Source organism: Lissotriton helveticus, chromosome 2_1, assembly GCF_964261635.1.
Source record: "Lissotriton helveticus chromosome 2_1, aLisHel1.1, whole genome shotgun sequence".
In the NCBI taxonomy this organism is placed as follows: domain Eukaryota; kingdom Metazoa; phylum Chordata; class Amphibia; order Caudata; family Salamandridae; genus Lissotriton; species Lissotriton helveticus.
In genome coordinates this window covers 670393034-670418933 of record NC_136059.1, presented here as the reverse complement: position 1 = coordinate 670418933, position 25900 = coordinate 670393034, and positions in this window count along the sequence as shown.

Here is a 25900-nt window from a genome sequence, read left to right as displayed (position 1 = left end):
CCATCTAAGTATGAATTAAAACACAGTCTGACCTGTATTAGACGGCAATGACTTCCGAACACCGATCTTGTTGTCACTGAACAGATAAAAGTGACGAATAAACCTCTATATTAAGCAGGGCGAAGTACTCAGAAAAATTCACTAGATGGCGCTTGATCCTCACACTGTCAGCCCCAGAAATTCAATGTTTAAATATGAATAAACGACCTCTTCATATGTTTGTCTGAAGGCTGAAAGTTTAATTGTGAGCAGATTGACGTTTGATCCTCATGCTACTAGGAGGTCACTGATTACGCATAGTTAACCGATTTCATTCTATGCTCGATGAAAGGCAGGTAGCTGTCAACCATTAACTCCAGAGTAAATCACCCAGCTCACTGACCTGTCCAAATATGAAGATCGTTTTCAGCCACTATGACCATTGAGTACTTCTTCTCCTCAAATAGCTCTGATAGATCTGAAGGCAGCCATCGGCAAACTGTAAGGGCAAGTTCGCATAAAAACTTTGAGTCCTGACACACTTCAGCGGGCGACAGATGGAGGTCACTGGTGGGGTCCCAGGTGTCAGACTCTCAAATACGTAAATACTGTTTCAAAGCAGGTGCTTTACCTTAGTCCATCTTAGATTTCAGTTTCTTTAAGGCAGCACAGGAGGGTTCTTCTGGATCGTCGCCAAATGTAATACAGTTCGAAGAAACTTCCAATGAGGTTGGTCGAGAAGAAAGGTGATTGTAACCGACCAATAGGAGTCGCTGAAATACGGAATTGGGGAAGGCAACTCCTTTGATTGGAAATCGGTAGTTTCATCCGGCCAATGACGTCACATGAAATTGACGAAGTGCTGAATCCGGGGAAAAAGGTCAGCGTGGGTGGGGTGGAGTCTCCCGATCGTCGCCAAAATATGTAATAAATACAGATGAAGCTGTCGATTCAGGTAATTGAGTTTATTCTAATTCCTAGATAACTCCACCCGTCAAGGACGTCTGGTCTCCGTGAAGCCGGCGGTTACAATGGCTAACGGAAAGACTCAGCCGTCCCTGCGCGAGTGAAGTAATTCATAAGACAACAGGGTATCCACGGCCGTGGCGCGTGTATACTTATTCTTAAAGGAAAACACTCTATACTCAGGCTTTGGCTCGTGAGATGGATGGTGATCGAAGCCCCGAGCCAAACCCACGAGAAGACGGCAATGTGAGCGGAGCCCGCCATTACACCGCTGCTATCCTGATGCATGTAATGATGTATAAATGACATCATAATGTGTGATGTAAAAGAATGTCAAAGATAAAGAATGTTGAAGGGACATTCATAGGATATATTAAGATAGAAATGGAAGCTGACTTACAAGCTCTAATAAAGAGATATTAATTAATTATATTTATTGAGTCTAATGGACTTCTTTACAATGGTGATGAAGGGAGAAAAACATTTATAAAGAAAGTGAGGATTTTTAGCAAAGGAACATTTTGTGGTAATCTTCTTAGAGGAATTTACAAGACTCGCAATTTACTGGATTTACATATTTTGCAATTGACTGCTTGGAGATATCCAATCAGCTGTGGACTGAACTGGCTAATAAGGAAAATCATTTCAAATTGTGCAAAATTTGTACAAGAGGAGAATTGATGGAAACTCCAAACATTCTTGATGGTAATTTCAAACTGTAAGTAAATTTAAAATTGACTATACAATATATATATATTTTTTTTCATCGTGCGCAGTTAAGTAATAAAGAAATTGACTGGAAGTAAGCCAAATGTGAATAGATTTGAAAATAAACAATAGCGTGTGAACTGCTAATTTAAGATAAACGTAGTTTGAGGCAGCTTAACAGGAAATAAAGGCATGACAGTGCCGAGTCAAGTTTAAAAACAAAGAAATACATTATAAACAAGAGTGCAAGTGAAAAGCCTGTTGTGAATAAAAATACAAGAGAAAGAGTTTCAATGCGTGTGGTCAAGCGTGAAGGCAGTAATTGAAAATAGACATTGCCAGCGTTTATACCTCAGTGCTTATAACTAAATAAAAGAGGGGCAGCCTTTGTAGCGCAAATCTCTGCAGGGAAATAAGTGGGCATAAACATAATACCATCCCTGCACATACCGCCTTCCGTGTCTTGCATGCACAGCAATTGTAGGAAGTGTCAGGAACCAATGAAATGCACAAATGATGAATTATAGTTGGACGAGTTTTATTAACATCCTCTCGTCTGGAGTCACAAGCTAGTTCTGTTCAACAGTACTTACTTTTCACAACTCCCCCAACATCAAAAAAAACATTGCTATCACAGTCTTCTTCTGACTGGTAGGGACCATTGAATATAGATACTCTGCTCAAATTCCACACTGAACCACCATCAACACGCACAGCATTTCTAAACACTTCAATTACTTTCTTGGGAGCTGACCATACAGGATAACCTTTATTCACACCTTCTTTCTTCTTGATACGAATAAAATCACCTACGTTAATAGAGCGACCTGACAAAGAACCCATTCTCTTTACCAAATTGTGTTTCATCTTATCTTTGTACAACTGCACCCTTTGTTGAACCGCTTCAAAATCTACTTTCAAACAATTCTCAAACCCAGCCAAGTTCTTTTTTAACCACCAAGGAACTAACTTTGTGCTAGGTTTCCGACCTCTTAATAGTTCAAAAGGAGTAACCAAAGTTACCGAATTAGGTGATGTCCTGTAGGCCAACAACATAGATTGTAATGCTACCCTCCAATTCAACTCACCTTTGATGGAAAGTTGAATGGCCTCTTTAATTACTCGGTTGAAACGTTCAACCTGGCCATTGGCTTCTGGATGGAAAACAGCAATTCTCCTATGAATAATGCCACATTTAGTTAAGAACAATTCCATTTCTTTGCTCACAAACTGTGGGCCATTGTCAGTAACGATTTCCTGAGGAATTCCCTCTCTACAGAAGATCTCATCTAAAAATTCTATCACTTGATGAGAAGTAACTTCCTTTACCATCTTGATCTCTGGCCATTTGGAGTAATAATCGATGAGGACTATACCAAAAGCTTCCTGTTTAGGTAAACAACTAAACGGACCAATGATGTCCAACCCCAATTTTCGCCAAGGGCCAGAAGGCAAAACAACTGGACAAGGTTCAGGACGTAATGCTACCGCTGTTTTATCACTGTTCGAACAATAAGAGCACGCACGTACAAATTGATCCACACAAGAATCAACCCCTGGCCACCAAAAAGACTCCTTTAATCGTCTTCTGGTGAACGATATCCCTAAATGTCCTTCGTGAGCAATTTCAAGGAGTGTATTCCTAATGGAAAAAGGTGGCACAATCTTGTCTCCACGAAGAAGTAATTCACCCTCCACAGCAAGGTCTTCTTGTACTTTAAAAAATCCCATCATGTCTCCAGATAACTTCCTTTGTTCCGGCCAACCATGTACAATGAATTTTTTGACATTAGATAATTCCAAATCATTCTTCATTGCTTCCAACCAAACATTCTCCTGCAGAGAGAACTGTTCACCGCATACTAAATTGACATCATGGAAGGTGAAAGCAACTTCACACTCATCTTCAACGACAACTTCAGTGTCACTCATGTCAGAAATTAATCTTGACATGCAATCAGCATGTACATTCGCCTTACCCTGAACATACTCTACTTTGCATTGAAATGATTGCAATCTTGATGCTAACCTTGCAAGACGTGCCGACATGGATCTTCCTCCACCCGGAGCCATGAGATACACCAAAGGTTTATGGTCAGTTTTTATTAAAAATTTTGTGCCCCATAGGAAAGGTCTAAAATGCTCAGCTCCCCAAACACAAGCCAATAGCTCCCTTTCTATGACAGAGTAATTCTTTTCAGCGTCTCTTAATGCTCTTGATGCATAAGCAACAACCCACTCTCTTCCATTATTCCTCTGCAAAAGCACTCCACCCAAACCGGAAGAACTTGCGTCTACCATAATAATACATTGCACACCCACAACGAAAGGTTTAAGACATGGAGCATTCACAACAAACGATTTTAATGACTTAAAAGCTTCTGTCATAACCTCAGTCCAGATAAACTTGGCATTTCTTTTCAATAAACATCTAAGAGGGTCAACCTTTGCAGAGAAATTTGGGATAAACTTAGCGTAGAACTCTATAAGACCTAAAAAAGCTACTAATTGTTCCTTTGATGTAGGGACAGGAGCATTTATAATACTTTCTACATGGTTTCTCTTTGGTTTGATACCCATTCCACTAATAGTGTGACCTAGATATTCCACTTCCTTTTGCCTAAACCTGCATTTGTCCAAACGAAGGGTTAGCCCTTTTTCTGATAATGCGGCAATCACTCGCTCCAAATTGTTATCATGTTCAGAGTCATCTTTTCCATATACTAAAATGTCATCTTGAAACGCTATAGCGCCACTTAACCCCTCCAATGTATCTCTCATAAGTCTCTGGAACACTGAGGCAGCACTCGCTAACCCAAAAGGCATACGACAAAATCTATATAACCCTTCTGGAGTAATAAATGCGGTAATGTTTTTAGATTCATCAGCAAGTATAACTTGATGGTACGCACTGGCTAGGTCAATGCATGAAAAAACTTGTGCACCAGCCAATGTTGAAACCATTTCATGAAGATTTGGTAATGGATGTGAATCCACCCAGATGGCACTATTTACACTGCGGAGGTCAATGCATAGCCTCAGCTCACCAGAAGACTTAAGCGAAATTACAATGGGCGAAACCCAGGGTGAAGATTCTATTGGTTCAATGATATTTTTATCACATAGATCTTTCAACATTTCTTTAAGTTTTGCTCTATAAGTTAGAGGAACATTTCTTACCCTATGTCTCACAGGAGTAGCATTCTCATTTAATTTGATGACATGTTCAAAACCCTTATAACACCCTAACTTGTCACTAAAAACACTGGGATATGCTTTACGTAAGTTTTCTATTAGTAAGAATTTTTCATCATGAGTACTTGACTCAGTCAAAGGTTGCACAACATACACGGGAGGGTCAGCTCTAGGATCAATTTTCATACCTAATTGGTGTTGGTGTGGCCAACTTAATAATGATAATCCTGATCTTGATACATAGATTTTCCCAGACATGTGTCGGTCAGCAAATTGTATGTTAGCAATAAAATATCCTACTAAATCAATCCTATGTCCTGTGTAACCACCAGGAGACACATCTGATACGATCAACTTCTTGTTGTGAAATTTTTCCTTAAAAACACTTTGAGAGATTATGGTATACCATGCACAAGAGTCCACAAAAATTTCCAGCTTAATGCCATCAACAGTAATTTCACAAGATGGAAATTTTGTACACTCTCCATCTTCACACACATTAATGACTGTATTCACTTGAAAAGTTTCTTCGTCATCAGAAGAGTAATTTCCACAGTATTCATGTACACAATTCATCTTCCCTTGTGATGATTTGCAATATCTTGTGAAATGTCCTTTCTTGTTGCATTTGGCACAAGTTTTTCCTATAGCTGGACAATTTTTACTGTTTGCTAAGTGCCCATCGCTTCCACACCTATAACATAGTGATTTAGAATCTCTCCTTTCAGGTTTTTGATTCCTGAACTTATTTTCATTTCTATATGAAAATTCATTCTTGGGCGGATTTTCATTTCTGGATGAAACATATCTCTTTGATTTCTCATGGTCTTTAGATATGCTAAAAACATCACTTTTGTCATTTCCTCTAATCTCCTTAACGAATTTTTCTGAGTGTTCTATTGATTTTGCAATATCTATTGCATTGTTAAGAGACATATCAGATGTTGTCCAAAGTCGTTCCTGCACTTTCTTGTTATTAGTCCTCATGAGGATCTGATCTCTCAAAACTTGTTCATAAGATATATGTTCAAAATCACATGTAACCGCTAATGATCTTAAGGCAGAAACAAAGTCTTCCACAGGTTCATCTGTACGTTGTTTACGTGAGTAAAAAATAAATCTCTCCATAACTATATTCTTTTTCTTTCCATATCTTAAACTTAGTTGTTGCGAAGCATACTCATAAACATTAATGTTCCCTGGGTTTACTAAAACTGGTAATGTTTTAAATTCTTTTAATGCTATACCTCCCAAACAGTGTTTTAGAAGTGATAATTTCCTTTCTGGCTCACACTCCCCTTCCTCTAATACATCTACATATGCCAGGAATACAGGTTCCCAAATTTCCCATGCTAAGGGTGGTTCACCAGGGGATGACAAAAATGATGGTGGTGGAACAATACCAGCCATGAGGAGTAATAATATTTAAACTTGTACTGTGACTTTGAAAATATACAATAAGAAAAACAGGTTAAAATATATAATGAGAAAGATTGAATATATATAAAAGTATAAGAAATACCAATATTTTCCAAATGTTTAACACGTGGAGAGCGTGTAATCTTTCCAAGTAGAACAACATTTTATACTGATAATTCAGTTCGTGTGGCAGTCTTCACGTTGCGCAGATAAATCCGAACTGGCTTTATAATTCTCTACTGCTCTTGCGTGTAGAGAGCGCAATGACGTGTGATTCAATGTTATTTGTGTCCAGAGCGTGATGACGTGAGGAAAAGAACGTCACAACTCACTCGGCGCGAGCTTCAGTTATCGGCTCCCATGCAGAGCGGAACACTCACGAGACAGTAAATAACTTCAAAAAATGCCATTCAAAGTAAGTGAGACTGTTTCTGATCCTTCCGACCAAGAAATACCTGTGACCTTTCAATTCGATGCCGTTTTAATCTTTAGCGTTGGTACAGTACCTCTCTGATCCTTGAGGGACGCCGACGCCAGTTCCGTTTAATTTTGTAGTTCGATGAAATTCAAAGTGCCGGTTCCTCTCTCTTTTTTTTTTTTTTTTTTGCAGCGTAACGGATAATAAAAACAATTATCTCTCCTTACTTCCTTTTTGAATTAAGCAGTTGCTGGGTAATTCTTTTGAATCCAACGAGCTTGTAGTAAAACGAGCTTGTAGTGTAATCCAAGATTTCCTTTAATTGCAGGTCACGAATCCCGCCCGTCGCCAGTGTAGGAAGTGTCAGGAACCAATGAAATGCACAAATGATGAATTATAGTTGGACGAGTTTTATTAACATCCTCTCGTCTGGAGTCACAAGCTAGTTCTGTTCAACAGTACTTACTTTTCACAACTCCCCCACATTCTATCTATTTGAAACATCACATGGCAACCCTTAATAACACGAGCTTGTCACGAGCTATAAACACATAGCGCTCGTGACAACTCACTGTAACATATGTACAACCCAACAGCAATAGCAATCTTTAGAAAATGGAAAAAAACAAACCCTGTTCTGTTTTTTTTGTCTGCCTCTTTCTGCCCCGGACCCCTCCCTTCGATCTGCCATGGGTTTTGCTTTGCTGCTTGTGTAACTTTCGCTGGAAGGGGGGCCCACTCGCACAAAAAGAGGAGAGATTAATTACAGCGAGGATTCATTATTTTGTACCCCTGCTACCTGGCTCACACTGTGCCGGGGGAGGCGTCAGCCGCTCCTCCTGCAGGGAGGATGCTCGGCTCCAAACCTTGTGCAATGCTGTGAGTGGCGGCAGCCCAAGACTTCTCGTTCTGTGTGCCGGGAAGTGACAGGGCTGTTAAAGGGATGGTGTAATTCATCTGACTTGGCAGGCAGACAAACAAACTTCTCCATCCTTCCTTCTCTCTTTCCTTCCTTCCTCTCTCCCTCCCTGCCTTCCTTCCTTCCTTCCTCCCTCGCTTCCTCCCTTAATTCCTCCCTTCCTCCCTCCCTCCTATTTCGGATTTCATGCAGAAATGCACATCCCCCCTTCATTCTTCCCCTCACACGTGTCAAATATTCTACCTTTCAGGTTGCTAACATTCTCTTGCTTGGTATTAAATGTACACGTTTGACTCATTTCTGCTTCTTTTAGTATTTTCTTCCTCGTTAAAACAGCTCCTCTTTCTCTCTGCATATCTCTTTAATTCTATGTGCTACCTCATTCTTCCTCTCTTAACTATCTTCTTGATCTCTTTCAGCTCTCTGTGTTTTCCCTAGTTTCCCCCTAACATCTTTGTTTGTTTTATCTTTTCTCTGCCTTTACCAGCCCTAATCTTGCAACCCTTTTCGAGACAGTTGGATGACCATTTGGTGCCTCATACCCCATTACCCGTTTTTCAATCATCGGCCCATCTGCTTTGCTTCCAGTCATCCCAGCCAAACTCTCTTGTCTAACAGTAAGACACATGCTTCTGCTAATTACCATGATTACGTTTTCACTGTCTCTCGTTAGAAGGTCGTCCATTGAGCCTCAAACCTCTGAATGCGCTATATATGCAAAAGGATCAGCAGTCTTTTAACTTTAATCGCAAGAATAAGGATTTCATCCGTCCTATGTATGATTGATGCCTGTAAATCTCATTCAATGTAAATGTGTACTTAGACATGCACCTCTCTTTACAAGTGATGTGCACAAAGTAATAGGAACAACTTTTTTGCGATCCAGGGTTTTTTGAATAATGTTCTGCACTCAAAGCAGTAGAACATTTTATTTTTATCCTCGCTCAAACTAACTGAGATTGATAATGATACTCACTCACCACTAAACAAGAGTAGTCGGCACGAGGAGACTCGAAGGCGAAGCAAAGGCAAGTCCACACACCACGGTGTCGACGAGGAGGGCCCAGAACCGGATCCTACGTCAGCAGCGCCGTGCACCGCAAATGGCCAATCACTGCACAGACTACATGAAGTCAGACACAGTGATTGGCCATTGTGCAGTGCGGCTGAGTCACCCACGGGCGGCATCCAATAATGGATTGCCCTGCCCTGCTGCAAGGTGACCGGGCCAATCCTGGCGGCTTGGGGGGCACACTAGCTGCTCGCCCTGTCGCCCTTGTGAATGCTGGGGCTCCTGCCTGGTTTAATCAGCACCCCCCTGTCACCAGCTATCATGGGGGAACTTTCATCGCGCATGCGCGGGCTAGTTTCAGCCCCACGCAACATATGCGCATAATCATTAGGTATGCCCTGCTGTGTCTGACTGTGACGTAGACCTGACGTAGAGGTCTCGACTCGACTGTCCGCCCGGCCCCCCCCCCTGCGCATCCCGTTTCCGTCGGGTGCGCCCCGGATTTCAGGAGGATAATCACCGAATAAATGAATTTAAAAAATACAGTAGTAAGTTTTCATTATCATTATTACACTTGCAGCCGCGGCGGGTCCCTGGGCTGGTGGGGCTACGCCCCTACGCCCCTATGGACTTGCTGTCTCATACATACAGACTGATTTAAGTGCTAAGGAGTTTGTATACATTTTATAGAATTCATCTGGGGGGACGCCCATACATGGGGTTTCCCCAGATGTTAACTCACTTAGGGCCACTTTTGTCAAGGGTTGTGTCGCTTGTGCACCATCTTGCATGGTGCAAAAGCAACACAACCCTTGAAATGCAATTTATCAAGCCACAAAGGTCACCTTGAGTCGCCTTGATTGGCTTGATAAATCCAGAGTAACGCAATGCAGTGCAAATCACTTTGTTGCATTAATCTGTCCCAGGCAGGCGTTTCATGGGTGGTTCCTGGGTGTTTACATACAAAACACAAGGATTTTTATGTATTCCCAGTTTTACCATTACTGGTCGACCTGGGAAAGTACCAAAATGCTATGCCTTTCCAGGAGATGCGTGATGTGGAGAAATATCTTTATTTCTCCTAGTTTTTACCTCTTTTTATGTGTGCTGCAGAAAGAGAAAAATGCAAGAGTGCCTTCATTGGCACTAGGCAGCACATTGTCCGCCAGGGCTTGATTGTGATGCATATGGCACATTCCTGCCCTTTCCCTTTAACGCAAGGTGTGTTAAATTTTGATAAACATGGCCCTAATTACTCCTATAATATCTTGAATGGGGAGTCTATTTCCTCTTGTATGTCAGGTGGCAGTGTGGGCATGGCTAGGTCTTCCAGGAATTTCATTTCTGAATGTGGGGGGAGTGGGGGCTCAGGTGTCAGCTTGTAAATAATCTGATAACATTTGGAGAATGACTCTTGGAGAGCCTGTTGTTAAAAATGGAATTCTTCATTTGCGTCTGTCAGAGACATAGTTTACAAGTGATTGTCATGTTACATTTTTCACTATCGATGCGAGGAGACATCAGACTTGATTACCTCAGAGTGCTCATGGGCCATGAATGCCGAATGATCGAAGCAATGCGTGCACTTTACCAACGCCATCTTCTCCCCACAGAGCTGGGCCAGGGAGGTCTGCAATTTTGGTTCATCAAACAAATCTGTTTTGATAACTGCTTCCTCCACCATGGTCAGTTCTCACTCAGCTGCCTCCGCCCCTCATACCACAACCTGGATTCACAGGACCCGAACCACCACCTTGCTTATCTCTCAGTCTACTGTTAGAGAGGAAGACATACCTGTGGTATTCCATGACTTGATGTCATATGGAATCTTTCTATGTCATTTGGAATACTCTGTGTAACTTAGAATGTTTTCCCTTGATATTATTACTGTTACTGTATTGCTGATGCTGTGAGGACTTCTCCTGCTACCTGTGGTTGTTAAGCTGTTCTTCATATGAATAAATCCACTTGGACCTACTTCCTGTGTAGTCTGAATTACTACATAATTACTGGCGACGTTGGGAGCAGTGGATTTCTGAAGACAGCGTTCACCTGTTTTCTTCATTTTAAATGCAAAGGACATTAAAGGAAAGTTCTTCCTTTTCAGCGCTAAGAAGCTCCTTCACGCATTTTTCAGCCATAAAGGACTTATTGGGCAGTACTTCTCAAACGTAAGTGAGCCTCTTTCAGACGGTGAGCCTTTTTTCAGACTGTTACTATGCTACGCTTCCTCTGTCCTCACCCAATTTCTGGCTTTCATTACTGATCACCCAATGTCTGGCTTTCATTACTGATACTCGACCGCATTTATCGAGCGGTTTTCACTCTTAACCACTTGGATGCTAATGACAAGGGTAACTCGTCATGGAGTTTCCATTGATTTCAATGGAAATTGCATTAATGATCCAAAACAGCCTTAGCATCCAAGTGGTTAAAATCCGAAGTTTTGTCTACTTGCACGCTTTTCTCTGGCTTGTTTATTTTCAAAAGCATACTCAAGAACTCACCTTGAGCCTTGAGCGTCCCTGAGTTCGTTTGCTTCACCGACCATTTGCGCTGCATTCTGGGATACCAGCGTCACCATGCACGTCATCGCGCACAATTAGACGCTCACGGCGGCCATTTTGGTGCAGTTTGAAGCAAAAGCTTTGTGTTTTCTTGAATTTAAAGTGTAAATTGGAAATTGTTTTCACGAATCTTCAAAACGCTTTGCTGCAACTCTCCACGGTGATTTGCACACCCTCTTGAAACACTTTCCTGCAAATCTCCACGGTGATTTGCACACCTTTTAAAAAAAAAAAAAAAAAAGAAGTATAAAAACTTTTCTGTTTCAACATTCATTTACTTAGTTATTTATACTGCTTTAATAGTATTCTATTGTATCTTGTTATTGATTGTTATTGCCAAGATGTCTAATATTGCAGCACCACCCCATTTTCTTCAAGTTGCAGGTGATCCTCCTATAGAATGGGACCTTTGGTTTCCTATGTTTATTGCATATGTGGATGTCTTAGAAAAAGAGGATTGCTCTGCAAAAAGGAAACTTGCTCTTTTAAGGCATTGTCTCGGTGGTGCAGGAATAAAGGAATTTGATAATCTACCACCTTTGGAGGATGCTGGTGACTTAGATGTATTTAATAAAGCTTCTAAACAGATGAAGATTCGGTTTGGTAGAAGGATAAACACTGTGATGGAAAGGTTTAAATTCTATTCTCGTGAACAGAAATCTGATGAAACAATCGAAGATTATGTCGCAGCGTTACGTTCACTTGCTTGCACCTGTTCCTTCGAAACCATATCATATGAGCAAATCCTCAGGGATCAAATCATGATGAGGACGAAAAGTAAAAAGATCCAAGAAAGACTCTGGTTAGGGACTGAGACTACATTAGCTGCAGTAGTAAATATAGCCAAAGGTATAGAACATTCTGAAATATTTGTTTCTGAAATTAGAGGGAAAAATCAGAAAACACATGTTCCTGAAGTTGAAGTAGCTATTGTTAAAAATCAAACCAGTTATCCCACTTCGAGTGCTTTCAACACTAAACCCAGCTTCAAAAAAGAATATGCAAGAAATGCGAATGACAATAGGAGTTTTGTTAAGAGAGGTATGATATTATGCTATAGATGTGGTAGTTCCAACCATGTTGGCAATTACAAGGGTTGTCCTGCTTGGGACAAAGTGTGCATCAAATGCAAGAAAAAAGGGCATTTTGGTAATGTGTGTAAGTCTGGTCAAAAAATTAATTACATTTCACCTGAAGAAGAAGAAGTTCTTAATAGCTTGAATTGCATTCTTTCTGTTGATGAGAGTTTTCAAAAGAGTTTTCCTTCTTGTACAATTTTTGTGGATGACAAATCTATTGAGATTTTTGTTGACTCTTGTGCGTGGTACACCATTATTGGTAAGAATTTTTTCGAACAATTGTGGCATCAGAGGGAATTATTGAGTCCAGACATATATCCTGGTGGGTACACGGGACAAAAGATTGCTCTAGGGGTTTTTTTTTGGGCCAAGTTATCTTTTAAGAACTGGGACATCAGAGCAAAAGTTTATGTAGCTACCAAGGGTGTGTCCATTCTTGGTTGGCCTCACCAACATGACTTAGGAATCAAATTAGATCCCAATGCCAATCCACCAGTTTATGTTGATGAACCCCGACTTGAAAAGTCTATTACCAATTCATTGGTAAACTTAACCTTAGATGCATCTAGCGATGTTAGTTTCACTAAGAGTGTGTTAGAAAAGTTTCCTGAGATTTTCAATGACAAGTTGGGGAAATATGTTGATTTCAAGCACAAAATTATTCTAAATGATAATGCGGTTCCTGTCAGGCACAGGGTAAGGAATGTTCCTTTAGCGTATAGACCCAAATTAAAAGTAATTCTGGATGACCTAGTCAAAAGAAACATAATTGAGCCAATTGAATCCTCTCCTTGGGTTTCGCCCATTGTGATATCACTTAAGAGCTCTGGCGAACTTCGCTTATGTGCGGATCTTCGCAGTCTCAATAAGGAAATATGGGTAGATAAACATCCCTTGCCAAACATACATGAGTTAATTGCAACATTATCAGGTGCTACTGTGTTTTCTTCTATTGACTTGGCTAGTGCCTACCACCAAGTAGAATTACATGAAGACTCGAGAAAACTAACTGCTTTTGTTACCCCTGAAGGTATGTTCCAATATTTGCGCATGCCTTTTGGGTTGGCAAGTGCAGCCTCTGTCTTCCAGCGTCTAATGAAAGAGTTACTGACAGATTGCAAGGGAGCAGTAGCTTTCCAGGATGACATTTTGATTTTTGGGAAAGATTATATGGAACACGATGAGAACTTAACTTTGGTTTTGGAGAAAGTTCGATCTAGGGGCCTTACCCTGAAATATACCAAATGCAAGTTCAGACAACAGAAAGTTGAGTACCTAGGACATGAAATCTCAAAGTATGGTATTAAACCCAAAATTAACCATGTTCACAATATTGTCAATGCATCTTCCCCCAATTCAAAAGAACAATTACTTTCTTTTTTAGGACTGACTGAATTTTATGGTAAATTTATAAAAAAATTATTCAGATATTGTTCACCCTTTGAGAATTTTATTGAAAAAAAATGCAAAGTTTGAGTGGGGCAAAGAACAACAGGATTCTTTTGAAATTTTGAAACGCAAAATTGTTGAAGCACCATTTTTGAAACCTTATTCTGTGGGCAAGGAGTGTATAGTTTATGTTGACGCTAGCAATGTTGGCCTAGGTGCTGTTCTGATGCAAAAAGACAAATCTGGTGAGTTTGTTGTATCATATGCTTCTCGAGCCCTACGTGATGCTGAGAAGAATTACTCAACTATTGAGAGAGAATTACTCGCTTGTACTTGGGCTTCCCAGCACTTTAGACAATTTTTGTGGGGAACAAAAGTCTCTTTGAGAACCGATCACAAACCTTTGATCACTATGTTAGCTGCAGGAGGTGGAAGAGTTCTTACTGCTCGCTTAGCGAGATTAGCAGCCAAATTACAGGAATATCGTTGTGAGGTTGTATATATTCCAGGACGTTTGAATGTCCATGCAGATTGCATGTCACGTTTTCCAGCAAGTGTAGATGTAGGGAACAAGGTTGATTGTGACGTTGCATATTCGTTTGCAGACGTTAATATAATTTCAAATCAAGAGAACTCTTTGGTTCTTTCTGAAAAAGTTTGGTCAGAAGCTATGGAAAATGATGCTGTTTTGAATCAAGTCAAACGGTTCTTAATTAAAGGATGGCCTTAGGAAAGGAAACTTTCCGGTGATTTGGCATCATTTTTTAAAGTCAAAGACGATTTGATGTTATGTCAGGACATCATTGTTAGATCTGATAAAATTGTCCCTCCTATGAATTTGAGAGAAACAATTTGTAAATTAGCACATGAAGGGCACATGGGCATGTCCACCACTAAAAGGAGGATTAGGGAACATTACTGGTGGCCTGGTGTTGATGCCATGGTGGATAGTTGGGTCAGGAACTGTTCTCCTTGCTCCTTGAGCGACAAATCTGTAAAGGGTTTGTCTGTCGACATCACTCCCATTGAGTATGCTGATGGCCCGTGGCGGAGATTAGCCATTGACATTATTGGACCTTTCAGTTACCAATCTGGTAAAGAAATGTATGCATTAGTTCTTGTTGACTACTTCTCAAAATGGCCAGAATTGAAAATTGTTGAGAAAACTTCTTCAGGGCAGGTAATTGATTTTCTTGATGAAATATTTGCTAGGGAAGGTTTACCAGAGGAACTAATCTCAGACAATGGTCCACAGTTTATAAGTGATGAATTTGAAGATTTTCTAAGGAATTGTGGAATTGCGCATAAAAGAACCTCAAATTATTTTCCACAGGCCAACGGCCAAGTTGAGAGGTTCAACAGGGTTATCAAGGAATCTTGTCAATTAGCCGTAAGGAGTGGTTTGAAATGGAAAAAAGCTCTTCAGGCCACTTTGTTAACCTATCGGTTGGCTCCCAATTCAGTGACTGGTCTGTCTCCTTTTGAGTTGTTATGAGGGAGGAAACCAGGTTCTCGACTTTTACCCTGGTGGTTAAAAGGTAATTCTCCTTATGAGGTAGATTTTAAAGAGTTAAAGGATAAAATTGGGAAGTACCAGGAGAAAATAATTCAACATTCGGCCAAAAAGAAGTATAATACTTGCAGTGTAAAGATAGGTGATCTAGTTCGTGTAAAAATGGGTGGATTATTTCACAAGAGGGTTTCCAGATGGTCTGATCCGGTCAAGGTCACTGAAATCTTTAGCAAAGCTATCAGAGTGGAAGGAGGTAAAATATGGAATTTGAGAAGAGTCTCCTTATGCAAGTCTTCTGTTGCTCCTTTTGTTGCTTCTTCCACTCAGAAAACTACCGTTCCGGGAAAATTAATGACATACCATAATTCAGGAGGTTTTTCTGGTACGCATGAGGCTTATGATAATTTAGATAATGAGGTTGTAAGTAATTCTGATGATGTGATTAATTCTGATGTTCGACCTGATCCGTGTGTTGAAATTGATAATCAATCAAATATAGAGAATAAAGAAATTCCCTTGAGACGCAGTGAGCGCGTGAAATGTGCTCCTTCGAAGTATAAAGATTACATTAGAATTTAACTTATTGTAGGATTATTGTTCTTTGGGGTTTTGTTTTGGTTTTATTTGTTGTTTTTGGGGTTTTGTTATTTATGCATTTTTTTTATTTATTTTTTATTTTTATTTTTTTTAAAGGGGGGGAGGTGTGTGGTATTCCATGACTTGATGTCATATGGAATCTTTCTATGTCATTTGGAATACTCTGTGTAACTTAGAATGTTTTCCCTTAATATTATTACTGTTACTGTATTGCTGATGCTGTGAGGACTTCTCCTGCTACCTGTGGTTGTTAAGCTGTTCTTCATATGAATAAATCCACTTGGACCTACTTCCTGTGTAGTCTGAATTACTACAATACCCTCATTATTCACAGCATACTCCTAAATTATGGTCTAACAGTTTTCTGCCTAGGTAGTCTGGAGAGGAAATGGATGCACAAGGTGCAGAGGTACAAACTTTTCTGTTCAGCTGCACATATAGACTATGCACAGGTGATTTGATTAAGGCATGGTCATGATGGCACCAGACAGCTTGCAGGGACCACTGAGGGAGCCACATAGTGAGCGTTCCTGCCTTTAGAGTGGTTGGGGCATCTGGTATGACCTATTTAATTTTATGTCTAAGGCACTCTTAATTTCACCCCCCAATATACATGGGAAGTACGCCCACCTTGCTAAAACGGTGTAGACTTAGTTAGCATAGAACATTTCTGTGCTGGTCTGTGTTTAGGGCATAGATTCTATCTAGCACAATGGAGATACCCTCTAGACTGGCCTCTAATAGAACAAACGTGCCCTCTGTGTCCACATCAGTAGACAGAACTGTGAATGTGGCACATGCTCAGATTAGGGGTCCCCTAGAATATGCTAAATAATTTGCAGAAAAGATCAAACCCTTCCATCTTTATTTAAGTCTCTATTCCTCAGATTATGTGCTGTGGGACTCTTAAAGTAAAGGTAGTAGAACCTCCTTGCACGTGAGAAAATAATACTTTTGTATTGTTTAGTCAGTGTTTGCACCCCTCTTATATTCTAGTAATATATACTATATTTATGAAGACGTTTCATGGTATCATGGTGTCAGCTGTATGTTGCATACAGGTTGCCCTCGGGTTGTTTCCACCCACCACCAAGTGAAGCTGATAGGATGCCTGGCGTCTCTATGACCATTGCAAGCTTGTCTCTCCAGCTCATAATAAACAGTATCCAAGAAAACTGAACTGTAATGCAGAACCAGGACAATACAAAGAACTGGAAGCAAACTCCTATCTGTCCAAACAGTATAGGAAGTCCTCCAATACACATATTGAGCATGTGTTACAATACGCTAATAAATTGAGTATCAGTGGCCAGAGCTCTCAATTTTAGAGCCATTCTTTGAGTCAATAATAGTAGAGTAAGGATATAGATCAAATGTAAGGACATAGGGGCAAAATGATTAACCCCGGGCGGAGACCTCCGCTCCGCCCGCGGAGTGTGCGGAGATTTGCCTTCTCCGCGTTCCATGGAGAACGCAAATCTCCTCACACTCCGCAGCGGAGTTGGCCAGCTACCGCCTCCCCCCGCATTATAAAAAGTAATTAAACATTATTAAAAATTAAATTTAAAAGGGGGGGCGCTAGAGGGCGCACTGCGGGATGGCTGACTAAGAGGACAGCTCCGCCGGACGGACTCCAAAGTGGCGTTATAAATCGCGCATGAGACGATAAACTTGTGCCTAATGTACAGAATATCCAACCGGAATGTGGTAGGGAGCTCGGATACACGCTTTCACGATACTGTGATCCCGGAACGCAGAGAAAATGCCACTTTTGCTCTGGCGGCGGCACTAACGCGAAGCTGACAAGCTGGCGGCCCCCACGATCTTATGGAACGGAGCTGCAGCGACAGAAGAATCACGGTGGCACTGACGGGAGAGTGGAGAGCAGGATTGGTGAATGCTACTGCCGGCTGCTACCAGCAGACACAACAACGAATTTGGTTGGCGCCGGGGGCTGGCAGATCTGGAACCCCATCTCCGCTATCAATTCCCTGATATGGCCTGCAGACAAGATGGCGGCTCGCGCAGCAGTACAGCGTCTGGGGGCCTAAGGTAAGTGCGCTGGCTGCTACCTACCCTATGGGCCACCGATGGTGTGACATCGACCCACCACAACGCCCGGTGACTACATGCAGTGACCAGCTGTAACGACGCGGCAGCCGATTCCCCTGCAGTGTATTGAGCAATCATAATGTACACGGCCCTTAAGATGGCGGCCACGTCCCCGGACATATAGGCACATCAGGTCATGATATGACTACCCGCGCACACACTGACAACGAAGTGCCGCCTGCCCTTCAGGCATTCTCTACAACTTACTATGCGCCAGTTTATATGCCCGATGCCGCGCCGCTGCAGTGACTGAGACCCGGGAGAAACAAGCGAGAGCCATTTTCTACCTGCTATACTAGCAACATAACGTCTTGGAACACCGGACCAACTTGGGTTTAATAGAGACGGTGCAAGATCCTGGAGTACGGTACATTCAGACCTCGGCCAGGATATAGCGACGAATCTTCACGTCCAGCACAACTCACTGCAGCCACAGTGTGCCACTGCACCACCGGAAGTGGTTAGCAAGACGACCATCTGAAACTGTACTCTCATCATCTAGCGAGATATCCTGAACGCCATACTCTGGAGGCTCGTGGGTCTTGTACAATTACTCATCCTGACCTACTGCTGCTGGGAGCTGTTGGCTGTGTATTGGCTGTACTTCCGCAGGGACCTACCCCAGATCCACATTACCTCTTTGCAATGGGGAAACCTGATAAACAACAAACAAAAGTAACCTTCGAATCGCGCAGATCAGTGATAGGTCCTGCAAGCCACTCGGACACAGAAACCGAAACAGATGGTGCTACTGGCGACGGCATGGAATCCATATTGAAAGCAATCCAATCCAGCCTTCAGGACATCAACAGAAAGCTTGATCATTTAACTAGTAGCATGGACAACATGGCGGCGAAAATGGAACGATAGGGTGAAAGGCTGGACGAAGCAGAAACTCGACTATCGGCGGTGGAGGATGAGGCAATGGGATGGAAAAGGTATTGGTAACGATCAGGAACAAGGCAGAGGACTTAGAAGCGAGGTCGCGCCGCAACAACGTCCGAATTGCAGGGCTGCCAGAATCGACCAACACGGGCCGAATGGAGACGTATGTTGAGGAGCTTTGCAGGACAGTCTTTGGGGTAGAACATTTATCATCGATCTTTATTGTAGAGCGCGCCCACAGGTCGTTGGCACCTCGTCCACCGCCAGGTGCTCCACCCGGACCCATAGTAGCTCGCATTTTAAACTATCGCGACAGGGATAGCATACTGAGGATGGCGCGTGAACACAAGCAAGTCACCTATCAGGGTAACCATCTGGAATTATATCCCGACTACACCATGGCAGTGCAACAGGCGCGTAAAGAGTTCACTCAAGCCAAAGCGAAATTGCGCGATATGAAGGTGGAGTACGCCATGCTATATCCGGCGCGTTTGAAAGTCACTTGGGAAGGTAAACCTACAATACTATCCACCCCTAAGGCAGCCCAAGAGTTTATCAAGAAGATCAATGGTAAACGGAAGGAGCGAAAGCAAACCGAGCAGACACATGATTCGGACTGAGAGCCCATTGCCACAAACCATCCTATGAAACCGTTTTACGCAAGTATAAACTGCCATATTACATACTGTTAATATACAACTGCTCGATATCTAAAGTTGACTAGATACAATTCCACCTCAGATTATGGGTCTTGTGTTTATGCACTGATTAAAACTTGAGCTAGAGGTATATAGGCTGCAGTGCTGTAAAACGAACATGAGGGTACAAGCCATGTAGAGGGTAATAATATGCAACCTAGACCTGTGAACGGTGACGGGGTTCTTCATGTACACATGGCTGACAGACCCATCGGCCCTACTGGAGGTTTGCTGTGCAAGGGGATCTGAAGTAGCTACATGTTATTCCCTGTCCTCAACAGACTCGAAGCCAGTTTCTTATATGTCATGAAACATGTTGAATTGATGAGCATGCTGATCAGAGTACAGGCATTATTGGCTGATTGGGAGCGTTGTCAGCCTCTGCATGGCCAATCTAAACACCTTAATGGACTAGCAGATGACATGAGATTGTTTGCTTACCGTACACTGCCATACATTATACTTACAGGGATACTACGAGGACAAAGACTAACACTTATCAACACTTACGGGCCAAATACTAACGCACCTGACTTTTACCACGAGGTCTGGCAACATCTGCATGGGGTACAAGATAGAACCTTGATATGGGGCGGGGACCTAAATCTGGCCTTAAACGATCAGCTGGACAGATCGGGTATGACTACGGAACCGCATAGAAAAGCGCGAATTAAAGTACTGGATGTTATGGCAGAGCTACATTTGCACGATTTATGGAGAGTGCGTCATCCCAATATTAGCGAAGTGATCCACACCTCAGCAGCACATGGTAGCTGGTCCCGCATTGACCACTGGTTAGGCTCAGACACAGCCTTATTATGGACCACGGGGATTAAACACATGCCCAAAACCCTTTCAGATCACAATCCCATCGTGCTAACCATTCAGGTACCATATTACATCCCACCACCTTACAGCTGGACATTCAACGCCAAAGCCCCCACAGATTCCATATACGCTGACACTATTACTAAAGCCGTTAAAGAATACTTTGAATTAAATGAACAATCCACAGATGACCCATGCCTTCTCTGGGAGGCGTTCAAGGCCACGCTGTGAGGGGTATGAATGAGTACAACGGTCGAGATATTAAGGGACATTCGAGCACAATTGACAAGGTGTGAGGCCAAACTAACATTGCTGGAGAAAAGGTATGAAAGTACCCAGGTTGTAACTGTACTTGGGGTAATACGACAAACACTCACGGAGCATCAATCCTATGCTTTGGACGAGCTTATATATATCCATAAGCGTCCCATGGCGAGAACCTTTGGGGAAGGTGGGCGACCAGGCAGAGTACTAGCATCAAGGATTTGCGAGGGGCGTAAAGCGCAGACAGTCTTACAGATACGGGATGATAACGACGCCATTTGCGCAGACCCACAGGGAATACTACAAAACTTTGTGCAATCATACAGCAACTTATATAGATCGCGGCCGACTAACTCACCAGCTGATATATCACACTATTTAGAAGACGTGGCCCTTGCATGGCTGTCAGACGGGCAGAGAGCCTATTTGTCAAATCTGATTACTGTGGAGGAGGTCTCTGAGGTAATTAAAGCATTGCAGAATGGCAAAGCCCCGGGCCCAGACGGCTTCACATGCGAATTTTACAAAACGTACGTAGACCTATTGGCGCCTAAGCTGGTTGCGATGTTTGGAGGTGCCTTTGAAAGTAATATGCTTCCGCCAACGCTAAGGGAGGCAGTGATAATAGCGCTATTGAAGCCTGCGAAGGATCCGGAGCTATGTGACTCCTATCGACCGTTGTCCTTACTCAACGTGGACTCGAAGATTTCAGCCAAAATACTGGCCACTAGGCTACAACCCCTCATGACCAGACTTGTCCTTCAAGACCAGTCTGGCTTTATACCGTCTCATGCCACCACACATAATACTAGGACGCTATTTGCCCTATCCCACCACCTAACCCCTTGCACCAAGGCAGTGGCGGTCATGTTAGACGCCGCCAAGGCATTTGATTCCATCGAGTGGCCCTGCTTAATCACGGTGCTTAGCAAGATGGGATTTCCCCAAATGTTTATACAATGGGTTAAACTATTGTATACGAAACCAGTAGCTAGAGTATGAGTAAATGGGTATGTCTCTGAAGCAATGAATATAGAGCGTGGGACAAGGCAGGGATGCCCACTATCCCTTTTATTATTCGCTCTCGCCCTGGAGCCGCTCGCGTGTAAGGTCAGACAATTGCACCATCCTTCCACACTGCAGTTCCCCAGTAGACCCCTGCACATTTCGTTGTATGCGGACGACATGTTGCTAAACGTTCGAGATCCCGAGCACCATCTAGCTCCGTTACTTCAAGAATACATTAAGTTTGGAGGGCACTCAGGCCTACAAATTAACTGGGAGAAATCTTCTATCATACCATTAACTGACACAACTACACCACACCCTACTGAATTTCCGCTGGAATGGCAGGTTGATCCCATCAAATACCTTGGGGTGTGGTTTCATAGAGACCCGGAACTTGTCCTCAGAACTAACTACGGTAGGACGATAGGATCCCTAGAAGATAAGGTGAACCGATGGATACAGCTTCCATTATCACTGGCTGATCGTATAGCTATTGTCAAAATGGTAGTGCTACCAAAGCTACTCTACCTTTTCAATAATATCCCGATACAACCCCCTAAAGAGGTATTCAAACGAATATCGTCTGTAGTGCTCAAGTTAATATGGGCAAACAAGCTCGCATCGAATTGCGCACTCTGAACTTACCATATTCCAGAGGTGGACTTTGCGTGCCTGACTTTCTGCTATACTACCTCTGTGCCCAGGCGCAATACGCCGCGTACTGGTATCATTACGTTCCGTATTTGACTCACACAGCAATAGAAGAGGGAGACGCCCTGCCAATACCCCTCACCGCAATTATCACGTATCAACGACCACCCCTCCACGACAAAGATATTAACTCCATTGACGCTACCACTAAGGCATGGCGTGAACTGGGCAAGCTGGCTGATAAACTGCCCCTTTACGCCCCGGCTCTTCCACTCTACTACCATCCTGAACTCTCAGTTACAGGCGAGGAAATGGGTATGGGGCTACTTCATCAGGTGGGAATCGATACAGTAGAAGATCTTTACAGTAACGGAACATTCAACACAGGGCAAGATTTAGCTTATATACAGAACCAGACACTGATGTTCCGATTTACCTACCACAGACTCCAAGGGGTGATTAAAAAATTGTACCCGAATTACCCTAATGAGCCGGCACAGTTAGATGCCTTGCAGCTTATAATTACATCCCCAAACACCACGCACTTAGTCTCCCTATGCTGTAGCGCAAAATGAGATCAATTATAACAACCCCAGGGCCATGGAAAGATGGAATGCGGTGTTAGACGACCCTCTCACAGAGGTAGACTGGAAAATAGCATGCACTTTGATCCAAGTGTTAACGCCAAATGGCAACTTACGACTTGTACACTTTAAATACTTACATCAGGCATACTACACTCCTGTGAAACTCCATAGATGTGGGCTTGGATCTGAGGCGGGATGTGAAAGCTGCGGATATGCCCAGGCAGATTTCATTCATCTGGCATGGTATTGTTTGAAAATTCACGCATATTGGGAGGTCACATCAATATTGGGGGATATGGTGGGAATTGAGGTTAGCTGCACCATTCGAGTATGTCTACTGGGACTCCTGGATGATGTCTGGGCTCTGAAGCGTAAATTTTGTGCGGTGGCATTGCTGTTAGCCAAACGTAGGGTTTCCATGTGCTGGGAGAGTAAGAATGTGCCAAGTGCCAAGCAATGGATCAGTGACATGACCCACTGTCATGATACATTACGGACTTACGAAGAAGAATTACCAATCCGATCTCGACCAAAGGATTACTGGAAGTACTTAACAGATTATTTGAGTAGTAACCCTGATATTTCCTAAAAATGAATGTCAATGTACTTATGCACCCCTTTTCATAACGTGTGTACCATTCTATGCAAAAAAAAAATCTTGTATTGTCTGGATGATGAATGCAGTAGTGTGCAGGTCCTTGTTGTTTCTCTTGGTATTTGTGATGTAAAATCAATAAACAAATTAAAATAAATAAATACATTTAAAAGCACTTATCTGGCAAGCGGCGTCCCCGGGCTGCCCTCCTCCTCTTCTTCGCCCTATCGGTAATCCTTGTGAAAACTGCGCTTGCACACGTGCATGCATTTCTCGCAAGAAATGTGCATGCGTGGTCATGCGCACATGCAAAGTTCTTACAAGGATCAGCTAGACAGTGAAGAAGAGGAAGAGGGCAGCCTGGGGACGCCGCATGCCAGGTAAGTGGTTTTGAATTTATTTTTTAACAATTTTTAATTACTTTTTATAATGGGGGGGTGGAGGCGGGTGGCGTAGCGGAGTTCCACGAGGTTGTTTTCAACTCCGTGGACCTCCGCGTAGCACCCCTATACACACCACGCCTGGGGTTAATAATTATAAGGGGATACTGCCGCCAGAACATCACTGGCTTTTAGTGACGTTCTGGTGGCGATATCACCTATCCTTATTTACAAAGCATTGTTAAGCCAATTAACATGGTTTAATGCCACCTTGTAAATAAGGCCCCTTTTCACGCTTCACTAAGCATGAAAGAGACATGAAATGGGTGTTGCAGTAGGCGTTCCACCGCAACTCCCATTGCTTTTTGATGCTACCCCAGATTTACAAGGCTGGGTAGCACCAAAAGCCAAGACCAGGGAATACCTGATCTTAGACTGGTGATATGAGGAGAAATTATTACTTTCTCCAAATTTTTTGCTCTTCCCATGTTCGCTGCATTCTGCAAAACACATACAAAGAGCAAGTCGCCTTTCAAGATTGTTTATGTCCAAGAAGGTGTACCTTCCTGCACATAAACAATATCCCTTGCAGCGCAGGCACCCATGCAGCATGGCACAAGGGTCACTGCTCTGGCACTAGACAGCTTTATTAGTGTCAGCACCACAGGAAACACAGGGATGTGCCGCATTTTTGTAAATATGGCGCATCCCTGTGTTTTAAAAATGTCAGAGCACGGCGTTACCAAATTTGGCGTAACACAGCGCTCTGGCTGTATACATCCCCCTTAATTTCCTCGGGATAGTTATGTGAGGGGGTCAAAAGGGTAAGAAAGGAACAACCCCCCCATCCGCACAAGGAAGGTCCAAGTTCCTAAATCACCCTCTAGTGGGATGTTGGCTACAGCATGTCTCTGTCATCTGTAACTAAAGTTCATGTCAGTTGTAACAGAAAGTCATCTGCAGCCTACAGGGTAATTTGTGGAAGGGATCCCATATCTTGTAGGAGAAGCGAGGAGATGTCATCTCCATCTGACTCCTCCTATAAGGCGCTTGAGGAGGCACACAATAAGGTCCTTGAGGAGGAGTGCAGTGCATAACAGAAGGTGGCTGCCATCATGTACCGACTGCTTGCTGTTACAGGCTTATTCCTGAGACGGGACCTGCTAAAGAGGATGGTGCGCTCATGGTCTTCTTGTGGGGGTCTCTCTTGGCCATGCTCCAGGCAACCATTGTGACCACTGGCGGGCAGCACCTGATTCAGGAAATGTACCTAGGCTCTCCACCCAGTCCCAGGCCTCCGTCGGTTCATGAATAATGAGCCTTCTGTCTCCTCTTAACCTTAAGTTTGTCAAAAAAGATAGCATATTTTAAACTCATCTCTTTCAGCTTTGTTTTGACTCCTACAAAAATTAGGTCCGCTGGTCTGTAGTCGGAAAAAAACAAGTATCTTATCTGTCTTCCACTCTGCTCTCAAGAGTGCATCCCGGTCGTTATAATGTAATGGTTTGGTGACTATTGGTCTTGTTGGAGAACCCAGCAGGTACTTGATGGGCCCTCTCTAAGCAGAAGCAGGGTATGAGATCCTATAGAGGCACATGGTCATTAAACCAGGTTTAAAGGTAGTCCACTATATTGTGCCCTTCACAGCCCTCAGGCAAGCCAACTATGTTCATGTTGCTGGGGCCAGACCATAACTCTGCATCCTCCACCCTGTCTTCAAGGAAGCAAATTCACTCAGTTAAATCTGCTGTTAGAGGTCTGTGCTAGGGGTGTAGGTCTTCTCCAAATGGGGAACTTGTTCTGCAAGTTTATTTGTGATCATCTTGTATCAAGTTTACAACGATGGCAACTGCTCCCACTTTCGATTCAAGGGAAATCTTGAATTTTTCAATGGTCTGTAGCAAAATTTCCTGTTAGTCGGTTTCCATTGCCGATGTGCTAGGCAACACTGCATCTTTTGATGGCTGTGGTGACTGGGGATCAGCTCAGAGTAGTGTAGTCTTGTATCTTAGCGGCGCTCCTGGAAATTGAGAGCAAGGAGTACGGCAGGTCAGGATTAGTAAATGCAGCAGAAGTATCTGCGCATCGCTGTCAGATCATAGGGCAAAGAGGAAAGGGGAGTGGGAAGGCA